Raw genomic sequence first — 27,821 nt, forward strand, 5'->3', positions numbered from 1 at the left:
ATACTATCTTCTAAACTTTAAGCTCAGTGAAGTCCAGTGTAAAACCAGGTTAAGTTGGTTCTGGTTGTACTACAACAAACATCAGAGAGAGCACAACTACAATAAGCAAAACTGTGAGGCATAAAAATTATATGATATGGTTAGATAGTATGCCATTCACCTAGCTAGTTCGGTAAACCAAAGTGCATGATCACCAAAACACATTTTATGTACAAGTGGAATTTCATCATATAAATACAATAAATACTTTATACTATATTTATAAATACTTTATTAATACTTTATATTACTTACACAGACCTTTCTATCTAAGAGACTTACTCAATAGCTAGTATCAATCGTTGATCTGCCCATTCTAGTAGCCTACTATGGACTTGCACCACGATGAGGGAGCACCTGTGTGTGCCAGTCACAAAGGAGTGCTGATTGAAGTATTCTGGTATATGCACGATTAACTGTACTACATGTAGTTTTGAAACTACCAGAGCACCCTGTCTTCTTTGCTATGCCATGCTCAGGGGCTGCTTTGCTGGTTAGATTGTCTTTCCATACAGATAGATAATGTCTCTATATATGAATAGTGTTTAAGTGGACTCACTGTTGAGGAAAGTTTGTGAGTCTGAACTATTACTGTAGCACGCTATCCTTTTACAATCCTACGCAAATATTAAATCTATATTACTAAATCTCACTTGTCATTGTGTCTGTTTGTTAGTCTGCAGAAATGCTATGCCTTTTCAGATTTTCTGACCAATTTCATCAAAACTTCCCAAGCATATGCTCCGTGGCTTCTACCATGTTGCTAAAACTATTTACTATCAAAATTCCTTCTGGTTACTGAGAGCCAGCTTTATAAACACTCACCTACAGGCTACCCACTAAAAAATAAAAGGAATTGTGGGTCATGATGAGCTTACTGGACGTTTTGAAATTGTACCTAACTGGTTTTGACTAAAAGATATATTTAAAATCATAGACTAGTCGCTCTATATACATCTAAAACCATGTCTCTAATATACTGCTCTATCTGCAGCAATGTCTCATACAGTAAAATATTCAATACGCCCATCTCTCTAAATCCAACGATCATGATTCAATGTTTCTCTGAAAGTGATGGAATTAAGGTATGCTCAGAGTGAATAACCAATGACAGAGCTAGTGTTATAAGCATACAACAATATAAATGATTTAAGTATCATCACTCTATTATTATACATTACTAGCTAAGCTACCCGGCGTTGCCCGAGTAATAAAAATCAGCTAATAAACCATGAGAAGTAATGAGAGTTGCCTGCCACTTGCTATTAGCCTGGTAGAATGCCAATGGAAAGTTTTGGTAAGCTAACTAATGACAATCACTTACTTATGCAATCACCCTGCGTGGTATGCAAAGTCGTTGGGTATGTGCTCTAATATATCGAATTATATCAGCAAGTTCTATCAACACATTCTCTGTGGCCTATTGGGTAGGGTGTTTGACTGGGGAACAATAGGGTTTGAGTTTAAATCTTTATTGGTACGCATTCTTTATTCCATCATTTTAATAGCTATAGCCGAATTGCATAAAACCTAGCATAAAACTTGGAAATCTTCATTGTAATAACATGTCTGTCACCATGGTTAGAGGTTGAGATAATAGATTGCTGTAAACGGGATTCAAACTGTTGATATTCTGCTTAGTAGCCTAACACTCTAACACTTGCACCAATTAAATACCTGATATTATCACAGATTAACCTATCAGATATTTTGTTATTCTCTGTGCTTTAATGGCCAACATGATGATCTCTCACAGCAAGCAAGTCTGCCAGGTTACTAGTTCATAATATAAACAACAAAGATCCACTTACCATGGCAACCAGACTGGCCTTGAACTTTTGAGACCTTCAACCATTGAAATAAACACATTAATTTTATGTTACACATCAGTGTGCGACATGAACGAAATTAGAGATGAAAAATGTATTTTGTAAAAAACCAATCAAATTAATATTGTCACTCAAGATTTTATACCAGCTTGAAAGAATTAATATTAACAGCGCAATTCAGCTACTAACATGCGGTGTTATAACTTGTTAGTCTTTAGCAATATGGCACTAGTGCTTGCTGTCTGCTTGCTTGAAAATGCATTTAATCAGGTAATTTTTCCTCATAATTCCATCATTTTTATAGTGAAATATATAATGGAAAATATACTTACAACTAGAGCATGAAAGTACATAAGGAATTGATTTTTAGCTTTCATAATTGACTAGCCAAACATGACCTATGTATAAAAACACATTTCATTAGCTATATGACTGACATATAATGAATAAAAGTGCTTCGAAAAAAGTATATTTTATCTGCATATATTTCAATAGCAATAGAGCAAGGACACCAAAATAACGAGGTAACATATGAAAACATTTAGGAAATAGGTATTATTAAAAAGGGTTTAAGCTTGTAACCAACATTGGTTTGCTCGGAATGCAACAGTTAAACATGAAACAGCAATTCAAAAGATAAAAGAGTGAAATAAGTTAGAACAAATTGAGCATTGTTTGATATTGTAGATAGGTTGATAAATAGGTTGAAGGGTGTCAAATTAAATACTTCAAGTGAGAGGGGGTCGCCAACTGACTGACCCCGAAACAAGATAGAGGCCAATCATGTAGCATTGCGGAAGTTCTCATGATAGAAGTTGATAGCTGTTAGTTGGGGCATCCTCGCCAGCACCCTCACCAGCAAATCATCATCAATCTATGCAAGTGGTACAATAAAACACTAACCATAGACATTAAATCTTTAGTATTTACTGAGTCACTAAACTTTGAATAGTTGAAAACAATATTCTCTTCAGTAACTTGAGTACTCTTTGTATAAATTTCATTCCATTTTTAAGCATCTCATTAGAATGGTGCTTCCTCTATTTTTTCATAAGCTAAAAATTTCTAGCCCCCACATAGCAAATGGCCTAAAAAACCTCTCCAAAAAACCTTTTTTATGCCAGCTGAAAGGGCCTGAGAAATTTGTAAAAACCGTAAGACCTCTAATTGAACGTCATGGCGCTATTTTTCAACCCTTCCTCTATTATAGTGGGGGTCAACTGGAGGTGGCATTCAAATAGAGGAGCATTCGAATAGAGGTAGCGTTCAAATAGAGGTGGCGTTCAAATAGAGGTGGCGTTCAAATAGAGGTGGCGTTCAAATAGAGGTGGCGCTCAAATAGAGGTGGCATTCAAATAGAAGTGACATTCCAATAGAGGTGGCGTTCAATTAGAGGTTGTAAAGTATTTAAAGAAAAAAAGGAACGAGAATAACCTCTGATAACTGGCAAAGGTTTATGTGTCTCAACAAACAACAAATAATACAGCCATTCTAATAAAATCCTAGTGTCAACATAACTCAGCAAAGCTAACAATATATCCCATTTATTGTTAGCTGTGTCAAATTCATCACTTCCATGATGCACCTTGACACTTTGAGCTGCATCTGAAGCAGATGATTTCCCTCTTCATATCGGTAGGAGCCAAGGCTTGCCTTTTACAATCAAACCTAAGCATAGTGAACTAACATGTTCCAGTACCTGGCTTGTACATAAAAACTGTGGAATGTAGCAGCGAGCATTCTTATAAGAATAGATTGGTGAACAAAACTAATTTCATCTCAACACAGAGGACTGATGATTAAATAAAATCTGGTATGCTAGGTTGAGATACAGCAGAACTGTCTGGTTGCTGAAAATTGAGAAGAGACATTTGGCATGATTGCTAAAATAACAAGAACCAGTACGCTCTCAGTCTCATTCATCATGTGAGATTGTCATGTGTAATAACTATGCGCATAATTATTCTTAGATATGGCAAGGTGGATGAGTGGTAGAATCGTAATATCTAAGTTTGATTCCCATATGATGCAAGTTTTTTATGCTCTTTGCTTGGCTTTGGACAGATAGATATGGCTCTTATTATAGTAAAGATTTCAGGCTGGAAGAACTGACAGAAATTGAAACAGTATTCATAAGGAATTCTAGGATAGAAATGAGCATTTTTACAACTTCTATCCAACTAGAGCACTAGTCTAAAGTTTCAACACATACCTTTTGCTATAAACTGGAGCTTTCTGGTGACCATGTGTCATGTGCACGCGGATTTATGCAAAGTGTTTTAAAAAGTTAAAGCTGGCTTTCATGCCAATGTGCTAAACAACTATTTTTTGTTTTTTTAGAAGCAGTCCTTGTAATTTAAAAAAAAGTTTTCATAGGTTTAAAACCTAGAGTACATGAACAGAACTGTAGGTTTGGCAGCGTGTAAGATCGGCCAGAGAGTGAGAAGAAAGAGCAAGATACGCTATAACTTACATAAGATATAGGGCCTACATGTAGTTTAAACTGATTTATGCATTTTTGTTTTACTTTTAATTTATTTAAGCTTTTTTCTTTCCCAAAACTGGAAAAATCAGTGACTGTTGGTAAGTAGTCCACATTACTACTTATTGACCCACATTAATATTATTATTTTAAAGCATGATATTCAATATTCAGTGAAGGGTTCTCTCTTGTTCACATTTCAGTAATACTAACTGTATATTATAATATATTATGTATATTTTAATATTATTATTATTTTTACATTATTATATCATTTGTTCATCTAGTTTATGAAGTGTGTTCTGCTGTATACAACTTATGAAACCTTTTAACAGCTTATTGTGGTACTTTTTAATGTGTTTTACTAGTTCTGTGCTAGAAATCACTTCGTATGGTGGTGGGAAAATATGTTCCCAAATTCTGCTGTATGCCAGAAAAATTGGATGTGGAGACTTGATGGTGCTTGTTAAACAATATCCATGCCTCTTTCAAAAGATTAAGTTTGAATATGATCAGATCCAGCAGCCACAGGAAACGAAAGTGGTATAGACATAAGCTACATGTATGACTTGAACCCATGAATATAGGCAAGACAACCAACCATCTCTCGTAGCCACTTCAAAGAGCATTTAATCTTTAAACTCAATAAATCAAACACGGATATTTAAAATTCAATATAGTGTAAAGTTGTGAGAAATCTGTCAACTAGCAAACTTGTTGAGAAAAAATTTAGCTTTGAAAAACCGTTAAAAACTTCAAAAAACCTATGAACAGCTTCCAATCTTTGAAAGCATTCAGCCTTTTCTTTTTATGCAGACATATGTGGACACATCAAATGTAGCTTCAGTACCTAAAACAGCTGTGATTATAATACGAGTTGTAGGAGACTCACCCTGTTGCACTGAGCTAGATTAAGGTAGACTAGTCTAGGTAACTTCTGTGGTAATTTGTCAAAGCTGCCACCTTGTATCGTATCCAAACCTAGCAGGTCCAAATGCTGGAGATTGCTGAAAATTAATGTATTTGAGCATTGGGATGACTTTCTATGCAAAATATTAACCATTACATTACATAACCCACAGCATATTATGTCATTATATAATCATTGTAAAGCCTGGAAACTAAATAATTAGTTGGGCATATATATGTTTATCTTTACTATACGTTATACGTATCTTATATGTATCATATATACATGTATGTATTACATATATGTATATATATGTAATACACGTATATACATGTATTATACGTGTAATATCCCGTTATTCAAGGGTAAGAAGAATTATGAGTTTGACACGTGACAGAAAGTAAAAAATCCAACAGAGAGATAAAATTATTAATAACTCATTACTTTATTCAAGCTTATTAAATTTTAAATAAAGGAATTGTCTTATGTAAGTTCAGACAACTCCAAGCATACAATAGTTGAACTCGAAGTAGTCTTATTTCGACATGCGGCTGAATACTTTTCGAGACCGAGCTCGTATCTTAAGTCAATTTATCCTATATAACATAACCAGATACAAATGAGTCTGTTCCTACCACCTGAAAAACTACCTAAAACGGTATGTTACAAATAGAAAACGTGACTTTAACTATTGTAATTCATCACCTATGCTCACAAAGTAACAAATACTTATCTAACGATTATGATCTGCAATAAAACAGTGCTCTGTAGCACTTTAGAATTCTTATCTTCTTACAGGGGTGAGAGAGACTCGATGGCAACACAATCGGTATGCTACACTTTTGTGACGCTAGGTAACATAAACTCTAAATTTAATTTAAACGAAAATAGCTTATTATACACACATTTAAAAATAAGTTTTAATCTTACGTTACACTAAAGTTACTTAATTTTTTTTCATTTTCAGTTTTTTACTTTTTTCTGGCTTTGCTCTTTTTGTTCTTTCTTCACTTTTAGTTCTCTTTTTGTCTTGCTGTCTTCACTTTTAGTTCTCTTTTTGTCTTGCTGTCTTCACTTTTAGTTCTCTTTTTGTCTTGCTGTCTTCACTTTTAGTTCTCTTTTTGTCTTGCTGTCTTCACTTTTAGTTCTCTTTTTGTCTTGCTGTCTTCACTTTTAGTTCTCTTTTTGTCTTGCTGTCTTCACTTTTAGTTCTCTTTTTGTCTTGCTGTCTTCACTTTTAGTTCTCTTTTTGTCTTGCTGTCTTCACTTTTAGTTCTCTTTTTGTCTTGCTGTCTTCACTTTTAGTTCTCTTTTTGTCTTGCTGTCTTCACTTTTAGTGCTCTTTTTGTCTTGCTGTCACCTTCACTTTTAGTTCTCTTTTTGTCTTGCTGTCTTCACTTTTAGTTCTCTTTTTGTCTTGCTGTCTTCACTTTTAGTTCTCTTTTTGTCTTGCTGTCACCTTCACTTTTAGTTCTTTTTGTCTTGCTGTCACCTTCACTTTTAGTTCTCTTTTTGTCTTGCTGTCACCTTCACTTTTAGTTCTCTTTTTGTCTTGCTGTCACCTTCACTTTTAGTTCTCTTTTTGTCTTGCTGTCACCTTCACTTTTAGTTCTCTTTTTGTCTTGCTGTCTTCACTTTTAGTTCTCTTTTTGTCTTGCTGTCTTCACTTTTAGTTCTCTTTTTGTCTTGCTGTCTTCACTTTTAGTTCTCTTTTTGTCTTGCTGTCACCTTCACTTTTAGTTCTCTTTTTGTCTTGCTGTCACCTTCACTTTTAGTGCTCTTTTTGTCTTGCTGTCACCTTCACTTTTAGTGCTCTTTTTTAAAACGTTTTCACACTGACTCGATAAGAAAGACCACGTGATGCTGTTCACATGAGCAGCCTCTCGCATACTTGGTCACCTAGCGAACGCATCGGGAGCCGTCTCATATGCTTGTATCTCCAATTTACATCGTATCTCAAGGCAAAAATTTGAATGGAATCTTTCTAGTATCTCAAATTCCTCATATGTTCGGACCCTCATATATCGAAGTATGACTGTACGCTTTTTTGCATTTGGTGACAAACCGAAACATGTAATTTATCAATAAAAGCTGTATATAGTTGGCCTCAATTTAGAGAGCCTCTTCCTGTTGGTTTCCACGGCACTACAATTAGCATGCATTCTCTAAGAGTGAAAGAGCATGCTACTGTATCATTAGCAACAATCAATGAGAAATAAACCCAACTTTGGCAGTTTAATCTGGTTAACCTATACAACATTACATAAGCTCATTTTCTTGTGAATCCGAATATAACAATAAAATCTAAATGTAAATTACTAGAGCCCTGCAAGTCTACATCCATAACTACATTGTAATGTTTTCTTAGAGAAAATGGAAAAAATATGCAAAATATATAAAAATAATTTGCACAAAAGTTTGTTTATATTATTAACATTTTAAGGCTATAGTTACGCTTTACAAGTATAGATATTCACAACAAAAGCTCTTTGCAAAGTTGGCCTGAGCTACTGGTTATCTATAAAAAGAATAAGTTGAGTTACTTACCAGAATGTGTTTACGATGTGCTCGACCCCTACATCTGTTATTGACCAGCACCATTGGAGTATGAGTGCCACAAGACGGGGACAGCTGAAAAATTAGCCCGAGAGTAATAACTGCCTACACTTACCATGAGATTTTAGAATCACACATACTTTGGAAACCAAGGCTATTTGAATAACATCAACATAAACACTAGCATGTAGACCAGATGTTGTATCAAGCATAAAGTATGTTTATGATAAATCTATGGATCAAATAAAAACTTGGCTACATTTCATAGAACCTTTGTTCTGCTTATAATATAAATAATAAAACAAATTTATCTGCTCATCTATAAAATCAACCAAAGACCACAGACTGGGGCTGTGAAACTATTAAAACATCAACCAATCAGATTCAACCACACTATGCAACCTTCTTGATACCATCATATATGAATACTGAAGACAAGGTCTAATCTATTGTTAGTACATCAAGGATATTTTGGAGAGAATAATCAATTAACTAAACATTTTACAACACCGACGATGTGGATAGCAAAAAATGACGATTTGCTCTGTTGAAAACCTCGCCAAACCGATTTCAATGTAGTGCCTGCTACCAAAATGAACTGGCTAAAAATTCACAAAAATGTGTGACGCGTAAAAAATCAATGTTAAGATACACACTGACTTTGATTATTTTTATGATGACAAGAGACTGTGGGCTAAAAAAGTACAGCTTGAACACTTACAACAAAAATAGCCTTATCAACAATGGCTGCATTTTAAAAAAGCTTTTTAAAAATATTGTAGCCACTTTGTACTACATCAGGAAAAAGGGCTTCTTGACAAAAATGGCCGCTTTGGTGTGGAAGAGAACAACTCCAAACTTGGCTGATTTAGAAGATTTTGCATGCACTGCTCATACTGTCTATGATTGATAAATAAAAATTTGCTTTAACAATGGACTGGGTTTACAGAGGTTGTCTGCTCCCTCAAAAACAACTGCTCTTATGAGAACTAGCAGCTTTAGCAGGAATTTGCTGCTCTCCCTGCTTATGTAAGAACCAGCTTCTTTCCAATAATGTTTGCCACTACCAAACTTGTGCTCTACGCCCCTGTGATGGGAAGGAGATACTCGGAGCCATATACTCACCAACACTATAACCTGCCAGTCATCTTAATTTGTTTTGTAAGAATTATTTTATATAAACTCTGCTTTGCTTCTATCAATTATTATTAGTTATTAAATTATCGGGTGTTCATATTATTAATTAAGATTAATAATATAATAAAAGTTAATAAGAATTATTAAATTAAAAAATTAATCAAGAAAATTAGTTATTAGATATAAGTTTATAGCAACGATATGTAAATTATTTTATATTATTGCAACGGACCATCTACGGGTAAACCACATAACACGGTGAGGTATATACAAACACTCTGTTAACTTACCATTTACATATGACCTCTACCACATGGTCAGTAACAGACACACACTCTGTCAACTCACCATTTACAGATGGCCTTTACCAGAGGGTCAGTAAAAGACAACCACTCTGTCAACTCACCATTTACATACAACCTCTTCCACAGGGTCAGTTACAGACAAACACTCTGTTAATTTACCATTTCCATATGACCTCTACCACAGGGTCAGTAACAGACAAACACTCTGTCAACTCACTAGTTACATATGGCCTCTACCACAGGGTCAGTAACAGACAAACACTCTGTTAACTTACCATTTACATATGGCCTCTACCACAGGGTCAGTAACAGACAAACACTCTGTCAACTCACTAGTTACATATGACCTCTACCACATGGTCAGTAACAGACAAACACTCTGTCAACTCACCATTTACAGATGGCCTTTACCACAGGGTCAGTAAAAGACAACCACTCTGTCAACTCACCATTTACATACAACCTCTTCCACAGGGTCAGTTACAGACAAACACTCTGTTAATTTACCATTTCCATATGACCTCTTCCACAGGGTCAGTAATAGACAAACACTCAGTTAACTCACCATTTACATATGACCTCTACCACAGAGTCAGTAATAGACAAACACTCAGTTAACTTACCATTTACATTTGGCCTCTATCACAGAGTCAGTAAAAGACAACCGCACTGTCAACTCACCATTTACATATGACCTCTACTACAGGGTCAGTAAAAGACAGCTACTCTGTCAACTCACTAGTTACATATGGCCTCTACCACAGGGTCAGTAACAAACAACCACTCTGTTAACTCACCGTTTACATATGACCTCTACCACATGGTCAGTAACAGACAAACACTCTGTTAACTTACCATTTACATATGGCCTCTACCACAGGGTCAGTAACAGACAGACACTCTGTTAAGTCTAAATGAATCAAGTGCTGCATTGATGTGGAAACAAACAGACTCTGCATCCTGTTTATGTCTATGATCTTATTCTTCCGAATTTGCAGATGTGTCATGGCTCGCCCATTCTGTGAAAGACATGCCAGATATGTTTTATTTTCATTGCAAAATAAATTAATAAGCTTACGTTTAAGTAATAAAGCTTATTTTCGAGCCCTCAGAGGCCCTGCTAAACTACTTACAACAAGCCCGTATGAGATTCAAGTCTAAAACGTAAGGCTAAGCTATCTATTATAAGCCATCTAAAAGCTAGGGCTCTTCAAAAGCTCACCCGTGTGATGAAACCCTAAAAGCCACATTGAGCCGTTAAAAGCTAGATAGAATTAACCTCTAGACCTCTAGAGTGGCATGGCATAGCATAACTTAGCAAGCAGACACCTACTAGATAGTTGTAAGCCTATTGCACAGTAACAGCCAGTGAGATTACCCCACAAAAACGAAACAGCCTTTATAGAAAATGAGGGCAAATCCATCCCATTAAGATGTTGAAGTTTCGCAGTTGTATACATTAAACATGGTTCATACTTGAGTTATGCTCATTATATCATTGTTCATGTTTTTAATATATAAACACTGACTAGCATTAAAATAGCCTTGAGACTTGTAGCTATATCTATGTAGCCTGAGTAAATGAGTTCATTGTTACCTGCTGTTGAATAAAACATGTTTCTATTACTATAGTTCTAACACAAAATAATCTTTACTATAATGAATCTGTCTGTACAAAACAATGCTAAAAAAGTTAGGAAAAAGATTGCCTTAATCGGGAATCAAACCATGGGCTTCAGATTTGAAGGCAAGCACACTACCACTACACCAAATGATCGCCTGGCGATAACACAAACTAATTATACATATGCTGATTTGCACATAAGAATCTTTTATAACGCACAGGAGTTCTAGCATACTAGTATAATATAATGACTATCAAAATATATTTATGTTACAGTTAGCATAGTTCTAACACAAGAAACATAGCATATAATAGAATAACAGTTAACAATATGGAAGATAAGATAGAGCTGCACTGAATAGACAAACTAACCAAGAAGTAGTCAATAGATCTGTTGGTAAGGTTGTCCGCAAAGGAGACAGTAAAGAGAGTCAGGTTTGGACAGGAAAGAGCATTTTCTATGGAGGCGTCTGTGCTTTCTGCGCCATCGATAGACAACTTCACAAGAGACTCTCTATGTTTGTTACATAATGCCTGGACACATCTGCAAGAACAATATGTAAATAGAGAGCAAGTCATAAAACTGATAAATTAATTTCTGTTACATGGAACACAGGTTGATAGTAAGTGAAGTTACTCAGGCACACACTGTAGGAAAGGTGTGTGAACTACCTCATGATTTGAGTGTTGATACCACTGCAAAAGCTCTTATCTGCCCACTTTATGATGTTTGAATAAAGGTTTGCCTGATGTGTGGTTTAAAAAGCAAATTACTTTAGAAGAAACAGGCCTTTTGATCTCACTAAAAGGCTGAAAAAAGAAATAATAATGGGAATGTCAAGGACAAAAATTTCGCAAGATTCACCTTCATAAAGCGTTTGTTGTTGTATCAATTCTCTGAGATTCAATATAAATTCAATATTCTTCAATGTGTGGCAGTCTTAAGCTCCTTAGTAAAAGCACATCAATAATTTTAAAATAAAAACTCTTATTTTGAAGCTAAGCTCTGTACTGAGAAAAACTGCAAACTATAATTTTGTATAAAAATCAGACAAAATAAACCTAACATTTAGAAAGAATTTGATAACTTTCAGAATGCTGAGTTTAATGCCTGATCAAAACAACAAGAACTTACTGATCAGAGAGAAATGAGTTGCCATCTATGGACACGTCGACAAGTGATGTCATGTGCTCTGCCATATAAACAATGTCATCATCTGACAGGTGGTTGCAGTGACTTATGTTAATATTCCTGAGTTTCTATAACAAATGATCTTCATAGGTTAAGAGTGAAGGTAATGCTCTTACTTCCTATGGAATATAGCCTGGAATTCTAAAAGCAACCATTGCTCTTAAACAGAATTAAAACTTGGAAGATGCAAATCGGCTATAGCCTTAGTGCATACAGCATCTGTGATAATCTCCGCTAAAGCTAAAGTGTGCAAGGGTTGATCTTATAGCCATTTGTTGAACTGCAGAGGTAAAGTTTGTGATGACAAAGAAACCTCAACTATCTGCCTACTTGCTGATTTGCTGACATCTTGTCAAGTTGGCAATTTTTTGATACAGCATTAGGAACATTAAATACTCTCTGCGGGACTCAGATGCCAGCCTGTTGATGACTCAGATGCCAGCCTGTTGATGATTCAGATGCCAGCCTGTTGATGACTCAGATGCCAGCCTGTTGATGATTCAGATGCCAGCCTGTTGATGATTCAGATGCCAGCCTGTTGATGACTCAGATGCCAGCCTGTTGATGACTCAGATGCCAGCCTGTTGATGATTCAGATGCCAGCCTGTTGATGACTCAGATGCCAGCCTGTTGATGATTCAGATGCCAGCCTGTTGAAGATTCAGATGCCAGCCTGTTGCTGATTCAGATGCCAGCCTGTTGATGACTCAGATGCCAGTTTGTTGATGACTCAGATGCCAGCCTGTTGATGACTCAGATGCCAGCCTGTTGATGACTCAGATGCCAGCCTGTTGACGATTCAGATGCCAGCCTGTTGACGATTCAGATGTCAGCCTGTCGATGATTCAGATGCCAGCCTGTTGCTGACTCAGATGCCAGCCTGTTGATGACTCAGACACCAGAATGTTGATGATTCAGATGCCAGCCTGTTGATGACTCAGATACCAGCCTGTTGATGATTCAGATGCCAGCCTGTTGATGATTCAGATGCCAGCCTGTTGCTGACTCAGATGCCAGCCTGTTGATGACTCAGACACCAGAATGTTGATGATTCAGATGCCAGCCTGTTGATGACTCAGATACCAGCCTGTTGATGATTCAGATGCCAGCCTGTTGATGATTCAGATGCCAGCCTGTTGATGACTCAGATGCCAGCCTGTTGATGACTCAGATGCCATCCTGTTGATGATTCAGATGTCAGCCTGTTGATGACTCAGATACCAGCCTGTTGATGACTCAAATGCCAGCCTGTTGATGACTCAGATGCCAGCCTGTTGATGACTCAGATGCCAGCCTGTTGATGACTCTGATGTCAGCCTGTTGATGACTCAGATGCCAGCCTGTTGATGACTAATCAAGCGCTTTAACTTCTGATTTCGGCCTGTTTATTGTAGGTACCGTCTCCTAACCTCTAATATCAATCTGTTGAGAATAGACCAAGTGTAATAACCTCCTATAGCCTGCGATTTCAATCCGCTAATTGTAGGTACAACACCGTAATCTCTTATAGCCCCTGATTTTAACCAGTTCTCGTAGATCAAGTGTCCTAACCTCTTTTAGGCTACGATCTCAATTTATTGATTGTAGATCGAGTGTCCTGACCTTTTATAGCTTATGATCTCAACCTGTTGATTGTAGATCGAATGCCCTAACATCCAGCAGTTCTCTCTATAAACCCAAGGCTGCTCTCCTACTTTAGATGATGAAAAAAATAATTGAAAGCAACAGACTGCAAACACTGTTGCTTTTTAATATAAAAAAAATAATTTTTTTACCAAAAATACCTTTACAACAAGAGACCAGTTTAACCAACTAACGATACAAGTAGACAGAGTATAACAATAAACTTGAGTGCTCAAATACAAGAAACGCATACATAGGGTACTTGAGGCTTTCTGTAATACACTAAAACACTCATATGTTATTGACCGAAGAGCAAGGCGTGATCAGACTTGTTATGGCACCAGATTTAAGCTTTACATTGTCAATAAAATTAATACAAGTGATCAGTAGAAGACATCGTAAAATCATTTTAGAAAGAAAATACCCTTTTTAATAGTTTGGAATAAACCAAATCTTCTTTGTCTACAATAAAAATGTATACTACTGAGCAGTTGTACATAGTTGCGATATGCTAAAAACTTATTTGTACTTTGCTATCGTTTAGACTTACCTGATATATATGTAAGTAAAGCTCTCACCTGCAGCTTGCACAGAGCCTTTATCCAAGAAAAGCTGACACACTCACAGCCTTCAAAGTTGGCCGTGTGAATGCTCGGGCAATTCTCAACGAGTATATCAAGCATCTGCACAGTGATGTTACAGAATCCAAAGTCAACAACATTCAGAAGAGGGCAGAACCGAGCTATGACAGAGAGAACATCCCTCGATATATTGCGTCCTCCTGTGCATAAGACAAACATATTAATTCCAGTTTTTCTAAAAGGGAGATCTAGAACTGGTGTAGGGTTAAAGCAACTGAAAAACATCACTGCAAATGCGAGAGTGGACATAAATGCAACTGTAAGTGAATCTGTTTTGACTGTGAAAATCAAATCTTACTTCAGACTTCAAAAAGAGAAGCACTGATAGGCCAAAGCCAGATGTTGGTCAGTTGGTGATAGCTAACAGTCTACCGTCAGCACTGATCAGACAGAGTTACAGGTTGGTCAGTTGGTAATAGCTAACAGTCTACTGTTAGCACTGATAAGACAGAGTTACAGGTTGGTCAGTTAGTGATAGCTAACAGTCTACCGTCAGCACTGATCAGACAGAGTTACAGGTTGGTCAGTTGGGAATAGCTAACAGTCTACTATCAGCACTGATAAGACAGAGTTACAGGTTGGTCAGTTGGTAATAGCTAGCAGTCTACTGTCAGCACTGATCAGTCAGAGTTACAGGTTGGTAAGTTGGTGATAGCTAACAGTCTACTGTCAGCACTGATCAGACAGAGTTACAGGTTGGTCAGTCGGTAATAGCTAACAGTCTACTGTCAGCACTGATCAGACAGAGTTACAGGTTGGTCAGTTGGTAATAGCTAACAGTCTCCTGTCAGCACTGATCAGTCAGAGTTACAGGTTGGTCAGTTGGTAATAGCTAAACAATCTACTGTCAGCACTGATCAGACAGAATTACAGGTTGGTAAGTTGGTGATAGCTAACAGTCTACTGTCAGCACTGGTCAGTCAGAGTTACAGGTTGGTAAGTTGGTAATAGCTAACAGTCTACTGTCAGCACTGATCAACCACTCATACATGACTATATATGGTATAATAAATAACAAACCTCGAACCGCAATGGACTTAAGCTGTGGAGCTTTGCTGGCTAAAAAGCCCAGCCAGTGCGGGTCGATTCCAGACTCAGAAGGAACATTAATATGTTGCCATAGTGATGGATCAGCAGAAAGAATGTACCATCTTTTACACACGAGAGCTGTGACTGTCATGTTATACCAGCGTGGCATATAAGAAAGTATTCTCAAGATAATCTCTAGAAATAAGGTTAAAGGTCATTGATAGGTCATTGCATTATCTTACAACTTAATTCGAGATTGCTCCCCTAGACCTTTTACTACTGTTACTTGCATTAGCAGGAATGCTACATGATTTAAAATAAAAGAACAAGGATACTTATATATTTCTTGGTTAACAAAAAATTATGTTCATTTGCACCGTATTTCAGTATTTTCTCAGTAGTAAGTAACCTAATGGAGGTGCTTTTGCTGACTATTGAAATGTTACAAAAGGTCTGAGAAAAGACAACTTATGTAATATAACTGGTAATACATGGTGATTTAAACAGTAAACTAAATACTTCAAAGATCGATTTTTGGAGTAAACTACTCTCAGTGGAAACTAAATAGCTGTCAGATAACAGAGTCAGTAAATATTTATACATCGCTGCTGCTACGTCTTTGTTATTTGTTGGTAACTTTTATCACATAGTAGCCATGTCTATATCAAAACAGTAAAATGAGGGTCTTAAATACCTTACAAAATATTCGACAATTTTATAACAAATTAATAATTTTTTGAATGGCATGAAGCCCGAAAAGATCATTAATGATTCACAACGATTTCACAGTGAATATGAAAATAAGTGAATCATATCGTCAAGACGTAACACTAACAACAGACCATCAGGTAAGATGTCTATAGCACTGTAATCATCCAAGTCTTGAACTCTCTCGAGCTCCTCACCCCATCGACTCCTGTTCTCACTAGCAAAATAATGAAAAACACTGTTAATGAAAGTTTGTGCAACAGTACTTCTAACTGCTTAGGAACAGCAGTACACGGTGAAAAAACATATGAGGTGAAGCAGAAGATGTGAAAAACGTGTTGACTATTTTAGTTACCATGATCTTGAGTGTTCTTGAATGCATATTAAAATTATATTTGAATCTTAATTGTGCAGTCCTCGCTGTAGGTGGTCCATTATGAACTATACAGTCGCTTAAATACACCTGCACAGCAAAGAATAACCAACAAGTTTTAGGTTTCCGAGACATAATTTTATCTTTCGTATTCACTGATAATAACTTACTAATACGATTTTCTTATACTGTGATTTGCCACAGGAGCAGTTGTTACAACGCACCAAAAAGCTTTAATAAGCGAAATAAAGATATTCATCTTTGGGATGGAGAGCAGCTAATCAATGAAAAAACAACATTTGATTTTTTGCTAATATCTAGTGGGCAAGAACAAGACTTATTAAAATACTATAATTGCAGTATTAGTGTGCCCGTCAGTGTCAATAAAAGAACTATTACAAAAGCAAATATCCTGAAAAACTGTTTATTATCAACTTCTTTCATTTTTATGGTGAAGAACTCCAGAGCATTGAATATGAAATGGTTCCTGAAATAGACCCACGATACAATCTTATAGACAACAAACAATACTTATGATCTATAAATAAGCTATATTAATTTATATCAACCACACCTGAGGATCTGGTTTCTAGTTTCCACAAACTCCAAAATGTATTTCTCTAACAGTGTTTCGTCATTGCCCCCTTCTGCTTCCTCTACTTCTGGTGGATTATTCAGGTCTGGGTACATAATATATCTCTCTCCATCTCCAAACGCTGTCGTCTGTAATAAGAAAGATTTCTTCAGACTACGTGTCTCTCATATACAAAATGTTGTAAAAAACAGGCATTTGTGACTAATAAGAGACTAAAAATCCACAAAGATAGAGAGAGTATTTTTATGAAACTCTATAAATTAGATCAAAGTGAAACTCAATAGATGCGAGAAAACGCTAACGCTACAAATTAAATAAAAGAATAACTCTATAGATAAGATAAATGAAAAACTCTATGGATAAAATAAATGAGTAACTTTATGGATGAAATAAATGAATAACTATGTAGATGAAATAAAAGAATAACTCTACGGATGAGGTAAATAGATAAGTATATGGATGAGATAAATAAGTCTATGGCTGAGATAAATGAAAAACTCTATGGGTGAGATAAATGAATAACTCTATGGATGAAACAAATGAATAACTATGTAAATGAGATAAAAGAATAACTCTATGGGTGAGATAAATAAGTATATGGATGAGATAAATAAGTCTATGAATAAGATAAATGAAAAACTCTATGGATGATATCAATGAAAAACTCTATTGACAAGATAAATAAATAATTCTATGAATGAGATCAATGAAAAACTCTATGAATGAGATCAATGAAAAACTCTATGGATGTGATAAAGAATAGTAATACACCTCTGATACCTGCATTTCTAGTTCATCTAATAAAAATGATTCTATTTGGCAATGAGCCAGATTGGCATCTAGCAGAGCCATGGATGAACCGAGTGAGTCAACTTCCTTGTTTAGGTTCTCAATAGCCAGTAAATTCGCTTCGAGCTGAAGTTCTTCTGAGCACAGGCCCCTACCTACAACAGTATTCATACAACAATAAAAACAATGCTATCCAGCAAGCTTGGTAAATGCAAGACTAGTGTTGTTAAAAAAGATCCTCATGGCTTTATGTGAAAGCTGTAGTACATTCAATTGATATTTTGCCATCTGATACATTGTGCAGCGCGAAGATATTTGAGATAGCTAAGAAGTTGTTCTACCAATCACTGAAAAAAACGAATAATGAATAACTCAAGGGCAACATTAGCTCTCATGTAATCTTGGTGAAGCAGGAGCATATGAAGCCGAACAAGTGCTCATGACTAGAGATGCCCCGATTCTAATTTACCAGCCGATTCAGATACCGATTCGATATACCGATTCTTATTGAAAAATAATCCGATTCAGATCTTTTGTGTTGCATAGATAGTTGTTCATTTTATTATGCAAATATAAATATGATGCAAAAAAATATAAATATTGATGTATTTATTTGTTTGTATTTATGGAAAAAAGATATACATGTATATATATTCACATACTGACATACCGTGCATCTACTAACAAAACAGTCCATGTTTCTTGTAATATGTTATTAATAATAGTAATTACTGTTAGTGGTACAGCTTTCTCTGTAATAATAAAGTCTCTCTTCTACTGCTGAATGAACTGCTGCGCCTGGACAAGTTTAGAGCAAATAAATGTTTCTTTTAATTACCGTTAGTGATTCAATTCTCTCAGTGAGACGTCTTTATCTTTTATTACAATCGATGTAGCCAGTCGTACTGAAGGGTTCACTTGCCACAGATGATGGAGGACAGGCTAAAGCCACTGAGGTTATTTTATGCAATACAAATGATACATCATATCATCAGGATCAAGAGAAAGATACATGTAGATAACTTTATGCATCGTCTGCTCAAATTACACGTGTACTTTCATAATGCTAGTAAATAGAAACATTACACCACATTCTTGTTTCTCATCATTGTTCTTTTGTTCGTGATTGGCTGCAATAAATCATATCGCTGTAATTAGGAAATACCGCATTTTGTGATTACGTCATGACTAAAGCCAAAATATTCCTAAGCTGCGTGGATGTTTATTAGACTATAGACATGAAATAGATTATGTGACAGGCCCGGAATTTATTAGGTAAAAGTAAGGAACTTGTAGCTGATGATTTTTTTTATTAGTGTAGCAGGCTAAAATACGGTTTTCTACTAAATAGTTGATCTGTAAAAAGCATCTGAAGTTTCCGATTTTTAAGAAAAGATCGGCTGATACCGATTCAGATACTTAACTCCCATATCGGCACTGATACCGATTCTGATATTAAAATCGGGGCATCTCTGCTCATGACCAATACCAATACTGAACTCTCTCGCTGTTGTCAATAACATATGCAGTAAGGGAATGACAATTCTATTAACCATATAACTAGCTATAGTTGTGCCGGAAATTCCTTCCTAACTACCAACTTTCGAAATAAATGCGCAGACAAATCCCCGCGTAGCCAAATATAAATTTATACATAAAACTTGCAACATCTGCTTAAAGAGCAGGTAGAGGACTACAATGTCTCCAAGATGAAATACTCACATTACAATAAAATTTGAACGCTTTATTCTGCCAACCCCTCACTGTTATCAACGGACCTAATAAACATCAACATAGAAGCCATCAGAAGTAATGAGTCCGCAAACAAAACGATTGCATTCAGAATAAAACTCACCAGAGGACAATAAAGATTTTTCTGGCCAATGATAAATTATAAGCCTTCAGCTATCAGTTATACATAAGTAACTTACCGTTATAAGTTATAAATGATTAATTAATAGCAATTAGTTATAAATTATAATAAACTTACAGTTATCAGCTTTACATGTTTCATCTGCCAATTGGTAAGTGTTATCGACTTCATTTATCATCAGGTTTGTGTGACTGCCTGTTCGAAGGATAGGTTCTGCTACCTCTGGTTCATCATGCGGGGCCAAATATTTTTCCCCTCGTGAACAGGTCCCATGAGAGGGTGACTCCTCGTTGAAAGGATGAAAACGAAATAGCTTCATAGTAGAGGGTGGTGAGCTGTATTCAACTACCTTTCCAGAGCCCACACAATTGCAGCTTTGATCACTGCTGTCTAATGATTTGCTCGCACCCTGACAAGAGGGACGACTTCCCGTGACTTCATCTAAACTAGTAATGAGGTTTGCTGCCTGACATGCGTCAGAAACTGAGACGCCTGTAGAATCTATTGATTTGTAGACATTGTTAGAGTTGTTAGAGTCAGTCAAAAATGGTGACTCATGGCTGTCACAAATTGACTGGGAACTTTTGATCTCATCATAGTCGAGCAGCTCATGATGAGAATTGGTATAATTGTCACTAAAGGTAAGATCACCCTTAAGGTGACCACAGGTAAAACCATCATTAGCGGCAAGATGTTCTTCACAATGAGAATTAGTAAAATAGTCACTTAAGGTAGAATCTTCTTCAAGGTGAGCACTGGCAAAACCATTATTAGCAGCAAAGTTTTTTTCCCGATGAGAATTGGTAAAATTGTCCTTAAAGGTAAGATCGCCCTCAACGTGAGCACTGGCCAATCCGCCACTAGCCGCAAGATGTTTTTCACCATGATGAGAATTGTTAGAATGGTCACTAAAGGTAGGATCTCCTTCAAGGTGAGCACTGGCCGAACCATCAGCAATGGCAATATGTTTTTCAGGATGAGAACTGGTAGAGTCATCATTACATTCTGAATTTACCTCTTCAACATCCCAGGCTTGCGTGATTTCTTCCTCTGCCATATCTAGATTATTTAGATATACTAAAGAATCAGAAATATTTAAATCACTGATTTAAAAATATTTGTTGTAGGAAGGATTGTTAGTGGAGTTGCTATGGTCTCATCTTAACCGTTCTGCTTGTGTGTGAATGGTATGACTTAAGACCAGAACTGTGTCACAGGGTTGTTAATCGAAGAAAAAACTAAGACAGGTAAATGTTATAGAAGTGAGCATGGCACAGAATTTGTTGAAACTATAAACTTTCGCACATTCCGTTTTATTAAAACCAAATTTAGATTTGCCTCCCTCATCTACCTTATGCATAATGGCAGATCAACATCAGAGCACATCTTTCTAGCTACTTACACAGTCTTTCATATAAGAGTATATATCACTTATAGCGTAGGTTCAATCTGCATGTTTTGCATCTGCTACTGCATGTTTTGCTTTTATAGCTAGATAGGTTTCATGAGCTAAAATTAAAAATCATGGAGGATTAAATTTCGCCAACTTTCAAACTACTGCAGTGCCAATAAATTGCTCACCATACATGATAAGCTGAAGCTCCTGACCTAAGAAAATGATCTGTTAGTAACACAAAAGTAACAATTATATTGGCATTACAATTTTAAATCTGCCTATTTTCAAATGAGATTTAATAAAACCTCGCAGAATACTAGTATGTTGGCAATCGCAAAAAGCTTGTAGCTAGCTGAGTCGACAGCTAATTAGCTATATAGGAATAGCAAAAGTACCCATTGTTTCAGTAGGTCGTTGGTCTGCAATGTTGCGGCTGAGAAAGTGATGAACAGGCTGATTTTGCAAAGCAGTCTTTAGGTTGAGTTGCTTTATAATGGCAACCATGTAGTATAAGTCTAACTAAAACCTTGTGCATTAGGTATAATTTGGTGCACATAATTTATTAACAACTAGTTTTATTTATGGTGCAGGTTCAAACAGCCAACTAGTATTACATTTTAAAATAAAAGTATGCACATGTAAATTCATAGCATGTAAGTGTAGAGCATGTTGAACTCACTTGTGGGCTTATTTTTAAAGCAGTCATCTCCAATACCACACGTAACCTAATGTGTATAAAAACTCATCAAAAGCAGATCACTCATGTTTAAACAATCTGATCATCTTTAAGATAATTCAAATATTCCAAGTAAATGCTATCTAATGTTTAGTTGTTATTAAAACACAACAGTTAGTCACAATCTAACATATACATACTGAGAATCATTTGTTCTACAAACCCCTTTCCATACAGTTATACTTGAAAATACTAATCTGAGTCTAGCCAAAAGTTCATACAAATGCAATATAGATAAGAATTGTTTAGTTTATTTTTCAGCGGTTGTGAATAACAGCAAATCTCGTTTGTCTTTTACGTTTGGTGAGAGCTGATGTATTCTGGATTGACCAACTAGTTGTGATCATGCTCGATTTTCTTTTACTGATAGGTCACTATTTTATTTAAGAGTTCTTTAAAAAGCTTGTCGACCATCAGACTTCGTTACTGTTACAAAATACCTTTTGAAAATTATTCGTACTTCTTGTTTTAGTTTTATATATTTGCGATACCACACCTCTTTAAAATGATTGAGTTTAATACCAGTAAATGATTTTACTCAGCATACCAGTTAATCAGCTTGTTAAACAAATTTTCTCTAATGAAAACCAACTAGTCCAGCAAAAAGATAAGATAGCAAAATCGTAATGTATACGCATTCATTACGCGTTCAAGTTAGTGTCTACCAAGAAATTCTATAGGTATTTATGACCTTCACCTCGTAGTTTCTAGGCGATTGCGTAGAGTTAGATAGAGCCATAATTGAACGAAGGGGGTTAATCCCATAGAGTTATCTCCCCCTAGAGTGATAACTGTGCATTCAACAACACGAGCGTTTCTGGTGCCATCAAGGAGCGTTTAGGCCACGCCCATTTTTTGTGCTAGTCGCTCGTAGTGATTGACAAGAACAATAACATCAGCCGTGAGAATGATCATGAATTTGCACAGTTAAGATAGAAATTATTGCTCATATTAAAGAGATGATGATTATAGTTTATTACTCTAATATATGCTTATCATTTAAAGCAATTCAATACTTACATAACTTGCAAAGACACTGAATAGACAGTGTTAAGTGAGTTAATGAAATCAGTAGATAGATACTCAGATACTGCATCCCAATACATATACATGTATATATATATATATATATATATTACTGGTGTTTATAAATTATCAGTTGTTATCAGTCAGAGATTCATCTGAAATCACAGCCAGTTTTATCCAAACAGACTCGCATATTAATAATAATAACCTTTATACAAAATAGATTTACTGCCACGTAACTTTCATGATGATGGATTATATTTCTTCCAACTAATATTTGTTGGGCAGGATGACTCCGACAAGTAACATAAATGAATACTTTTGTCATGCGTCTAATTGGTCATGGTATGATGTCTACTGCAATAGTGATTTTGCAAACCTTTATCAGCAAAGTAGTCATGTTCTGATGCTATAGAGGGAGATGGGTCAATAAAGCTAGCTGTTGCGGAGTCTTCTACTGTCTCATCACCAGAGCTCGAGAGTGGTCTCTTCTTCCTTGGTTGAGATTTCTTCGGCTAAGGACATAAACATTGTATTAAACTAATACTATGTAGTTTGCGTCTTGGGCGATCAATATTGAAAATTATGTTAATAATTCCGTGATAATTCATGGGTCTCCACCTGGTATGGATACACTACAAGAATACCAAAGATCTAAGCCAAACCGAGTGCATACATAAAAGCATTTATAAAGAATCAAGAAGCTTTACATGCACAGTCTATTTTGGATGATAACACTGTTCGTAACAAACTAACCTGCATGTGTTCTGGGAAGTTGAAGATAGTAGGAACAGCAGTTGGAAACAATCTTGATTGTTTTGGAGGACCTGTGTAGTCAGCATCTGTGAAATGATCTGAGCACAGTTTGGTTGACGGAGTAAGTTTTAAATTTACTCTCTTGGTTGCAAGAACCCATCTATTTGCCATCTTCTCATTCTTCAGCGGGAATCTGTATACATTATAAAAAATGAACTGAATAATGAATGAGTGACAAATAAAGGAGGGTCAGTCGCATTAGGTCATAGATAACACAAACTAACAGTAATCAACTCTAGTGGCTGGTAGTGGAAGGACACAGACAAAGAGTAGTGAGGGTTCAGAATCAAACAAGTAACTGACTTGCTTGCATACCTACTACACCATAACAATGATTGATAGAACAAGGGACATGATCCAAATCAATCATCTCTCTAGGTACACCTCTGATCATTCATTTCAGTTGTTGATACAGCTAAATCAAGCCTTTTTAATTTCAACTACTGATGATATTATTGTGTGAATCTAAAATATGCCGGAAAAAATGAATGAGTAACTTGACAAAACTAAACTACAACGACTCACCCATGGAATTTTTTGTCTGGTGTCTTGCTACTAGAATTGGAGCAGCCAAATGCTGCACAAAAACTACCATTTGGCATACTGTTAATGTGATGATCACAGTCATAGAATAAGCAAAGCAAACGTAGAAGAAATAGCAGTACTAAAGAACAGGCCCGTCTTCTCTGGAACGGCTGGGCGGCTGAGCCGCCCCAACTTTTTAGTGATTGTCGGCGGCTATGTACTAAGAATTACGTTCTAAGCTCATTCACTTGGGATTTCCAAGTTGGAAATTCCAAGACCGGTTGGAAATTCCAATAACTAATCTATTAGCTACTAGCATTCTACTACTAATGTCTCCGTGGTGATTTCGCCAAATGAGTGATCTTGTAAGACTTTGTTAAGACTTATAAACTGAACTTTATTGCTTTTAATTGGGGTGAAAGGGTGTATTATTATTATGAAAGGGTGTAAATCTAGTATTGGTTTTGACTGCCAGTAATGTAGTTAGTGAGAGATCCTTTTCTGCATTGAAGCGAATCAAAACATCGACGAGGAGCACCATGGAGCAGGCTCGGCTAAATAATCTTCTAATATTTTACATATATAAAGATGTTGAAAGAGATACAGAATCAGTTATGAAATATTTGTGTCATCGACACATTGACAGAACTAGAGCTATTGCAATAAATAAGTAATAGCTCTTGTTCTGTCAATGTCCCTTACAGAAATCTGTAGTGTCATGAGTTTTATATTGGTCGTTGAAAAAAAAAACGTTTTGCCTACTATGAACCATAAACAATATACTTATATAGATTTTGATACTTACAATTGATTGCCTTTATGCATACTTTGAGGGTTGTTGATGCTTAAAAGGTCTAGAGCTTCGGGGCGCTGCCCCGAACCCCATTGGGGGCCGCCACCGCCCCCCAAACTCCCAGGTGTTCATAGCGAGTTGCCTAACATTTACAGTTCCAATTTGCAACCAGGGAATAGAGTTTAAAAGTTAGAATGGTAAATGTTGTATACAGTATGTTATAATATGTAAAAATAAATTTTCTGTCCAAAGACTTCTTTATTACTTGGGCAACGCTGGGTAGTACAGCTCATGGTTGATAGCAGTCAATTAGCTTTCCATCAAACTAATGTAATACAACCCCAGTATGACCATTTATCTTATCTATGAGTAACTGATTGCATTAACTCACTTACTTAACACTGTCTATTCAGCGTCTTTGCAAGTTATGTAAGTATTGAATGGCTTTAAATGATAAGCATATATTGGAGTAATAAACTATAATCATCATCTCTTTAATATGAGCAATAATTACTATCTTAACTGTGCAAATTCATGATCATTCTCATGGCTGATGTTATTGTTCTGCCAATCACTACGGGTGACTAGCACAAAAAATGGGCGTGGCCTAAACGCTCCTTGATGGCACCGGAAACTCTAGGGTAGTTATCACTCTAGGGGGAGATAACTCTATGGTTAATCCAACCTATTATTTTTGTCGGACGTAACAAGGTGAAAATACGTGTTCACGCTACGCATTAGCGAGTCATTAACATAACACTGTTTGTCAAACGCAGGTCTTTGCCTTTTTGAGAGTTAGCTTGCCGTGGAATCTTGCACCTCTACTGATAGTCTGTGTTTCGTATTTCTTTGTTCACTGTGAGCAATAAAGTTACCATTATTCTCTATGAATACCAGATTATAACCAGATTATACCATTATAACCAGAAATTTGCTTGCTTTTCTTTGGGAAAAGCCGAAATGTCAAAGAAGAGGAAAAGCTTTTCGAAACAATCTCGTCATTTGGTTGATATGCATGACAGACTGTAGCAGCTAATTTGCTTATTTTCTGGATATTAATATAGGCAAAGTTTTTGAGTATGTGTGTTGACTACGTGAGTTAATATTTTCTTATTGGTGGCAAGTATTTATTTATTAGATAATATATTGTTGTTGTATTTGTCTGCCCACGGTCTTTTATTTGTGCACTGCTCAGTCTACTTTTGCACTCACAACTAATCACAGGTGTTACTGAGTCATTGACCAAAACACGTAGTACACGAATACAGCCATATTTATATAATTGTTGTATGGAAATACTGTGAAAGTAACATACCAATAGGGAATGCAGCTGGACTACAGGATAAGCATATAATACGGTACAAGCAGTGTTGGCTATTTGTATAAACCGGATGTTGTTTATATAGTTTTGATTGACTCGCTATGAGTCTCGTTTCGGGGTTCTGAAAAAAACATGGAAACTAATAAAACGTAATGTATTGTTGAGTTTGAGTTGAGAAAATATAAACCTATGTTAATTATTGCATAACATCGCGTGGTAGCAGCGGTGGTTTATGTTATAACTTGGATCAGATTGCTTGGATTAAGTGAGACTCTTTAATAAACGTATTAGGCCATATTGGCTACATAAACACGACTGACGTAAAAGCCGCCCTAATGCCGTAAACAGGAAGCACGTGAAAATGTCAAGGACCAATGAGCATTAGCATGTGAGTATATAACAGATTCTCCCTTTACAAAGAGAACTCAGTAACTAAGCTGCGACTAGTAGTATGAGTAAAACAGCAACTAACTACGACCAGTAGTCTGAGTAAAACAGTAACTAACTACGACTAGTAGTATGAGTATTACGTTAAGCGAAACATGCTAAATGTATTTACAAGTCCAAACGCTTTGGAGCGTTACGTACCCTGTTAGAGCGCCAAGGTCCTGGCGATATGGTGACAGGTGTATAAGGATGTGGATTACTTACAGTTTCAGGACACGTAGTGCTAGGCTGAGGCTCCACATGCAAGGGCAATCCTTCCACCTGAGGAGAACAGACTGGCTGTAGAGCTGCATTAGATTGTCTAGAAGGAGCAACATATGGTAAATGGCCTGAATGAGGTGGTACCCTGACATCGGAGTCAATATCAAAACGGACTGGTGAATCAATATCAGTGCTTACCGTGCCACTCTTGAGCTGGTCGATATGGCGTTTCCACCTCCTACCATCTACCTCAACATAATAACAGAGCGGACCGGTTTGGTCAACAATAACACCCTTCTTCCATTTCACTGCTCCTAAGTAACACCTCACCTACACCGAGGAGCCTATGCCAAACCCACGCACGACACTACCTGGACAAGGGCCCTGGCGCTGCTTCGACAAAACCTCAGGTTTTACACAATCAAGCCTAGATCTCAATGGGCGTCCCAGCATTAGCTGTGCTGGACTCTCTCCTGTAATCGAGTGGGAGGCATTATGGTAAGCCAATAAAAACATGTCCAAGTTGCATTGTACACCTCCGCTATCAGCGCTAGACGCTTTAAGGGCCCCATTCACAGTTTGCACAAACCGTTCAGCCAGACCATTGGTAGACGGGTGGTATGGGGCACCACGCTTGTGCTTGATGCCTAAATGAGCCATGAATGCCTGAAATTCTACACTAGTAAATTGAGGACCATTATCGCTGACAAGTTCCGCAGGCACCCCCCACCTGGCAAACAGCGATCTGAGCATATCAATTGTGTTTTCTGTTGTCATGGATTTAGTAACTGCCACCTCCGGCCACTTCGAAAACGAATCCACCACAACAAACAGCATGCAACCCCCAATAGGACC

The 27,821-nt window shown here is 36.5% G+C and overlaps 1 pseudogene; it reads right to left on the minus strand.

Moving 5' to 3' along the window:
* Nucleotides 1–2,477: 2,477 nt before the first annotated feature.
* Nucleotides 2,478–20,762, minus strand: LOC137406692 (uncharacterized; annotated as a pseudogene).
* Between the last annotated feature and the right edge of the window lie 7,059 nt (nucleotides 20,763–27,821).

The sequence above is a fragment of the Watersipora subatra genome, chromosome 10, assembly GCF_963576615.1.
Source record: "Watersipora subatra chromosome 10, tzWatSuba1.1, whole genome shotgun sequence".
Lineage (NCBI taxonomy): Eukaryota > Metazoa > Bryozoa > Gymnolaemata > Cheilostomatida > Watersiporidae > Watersipora > Watersipora subatra.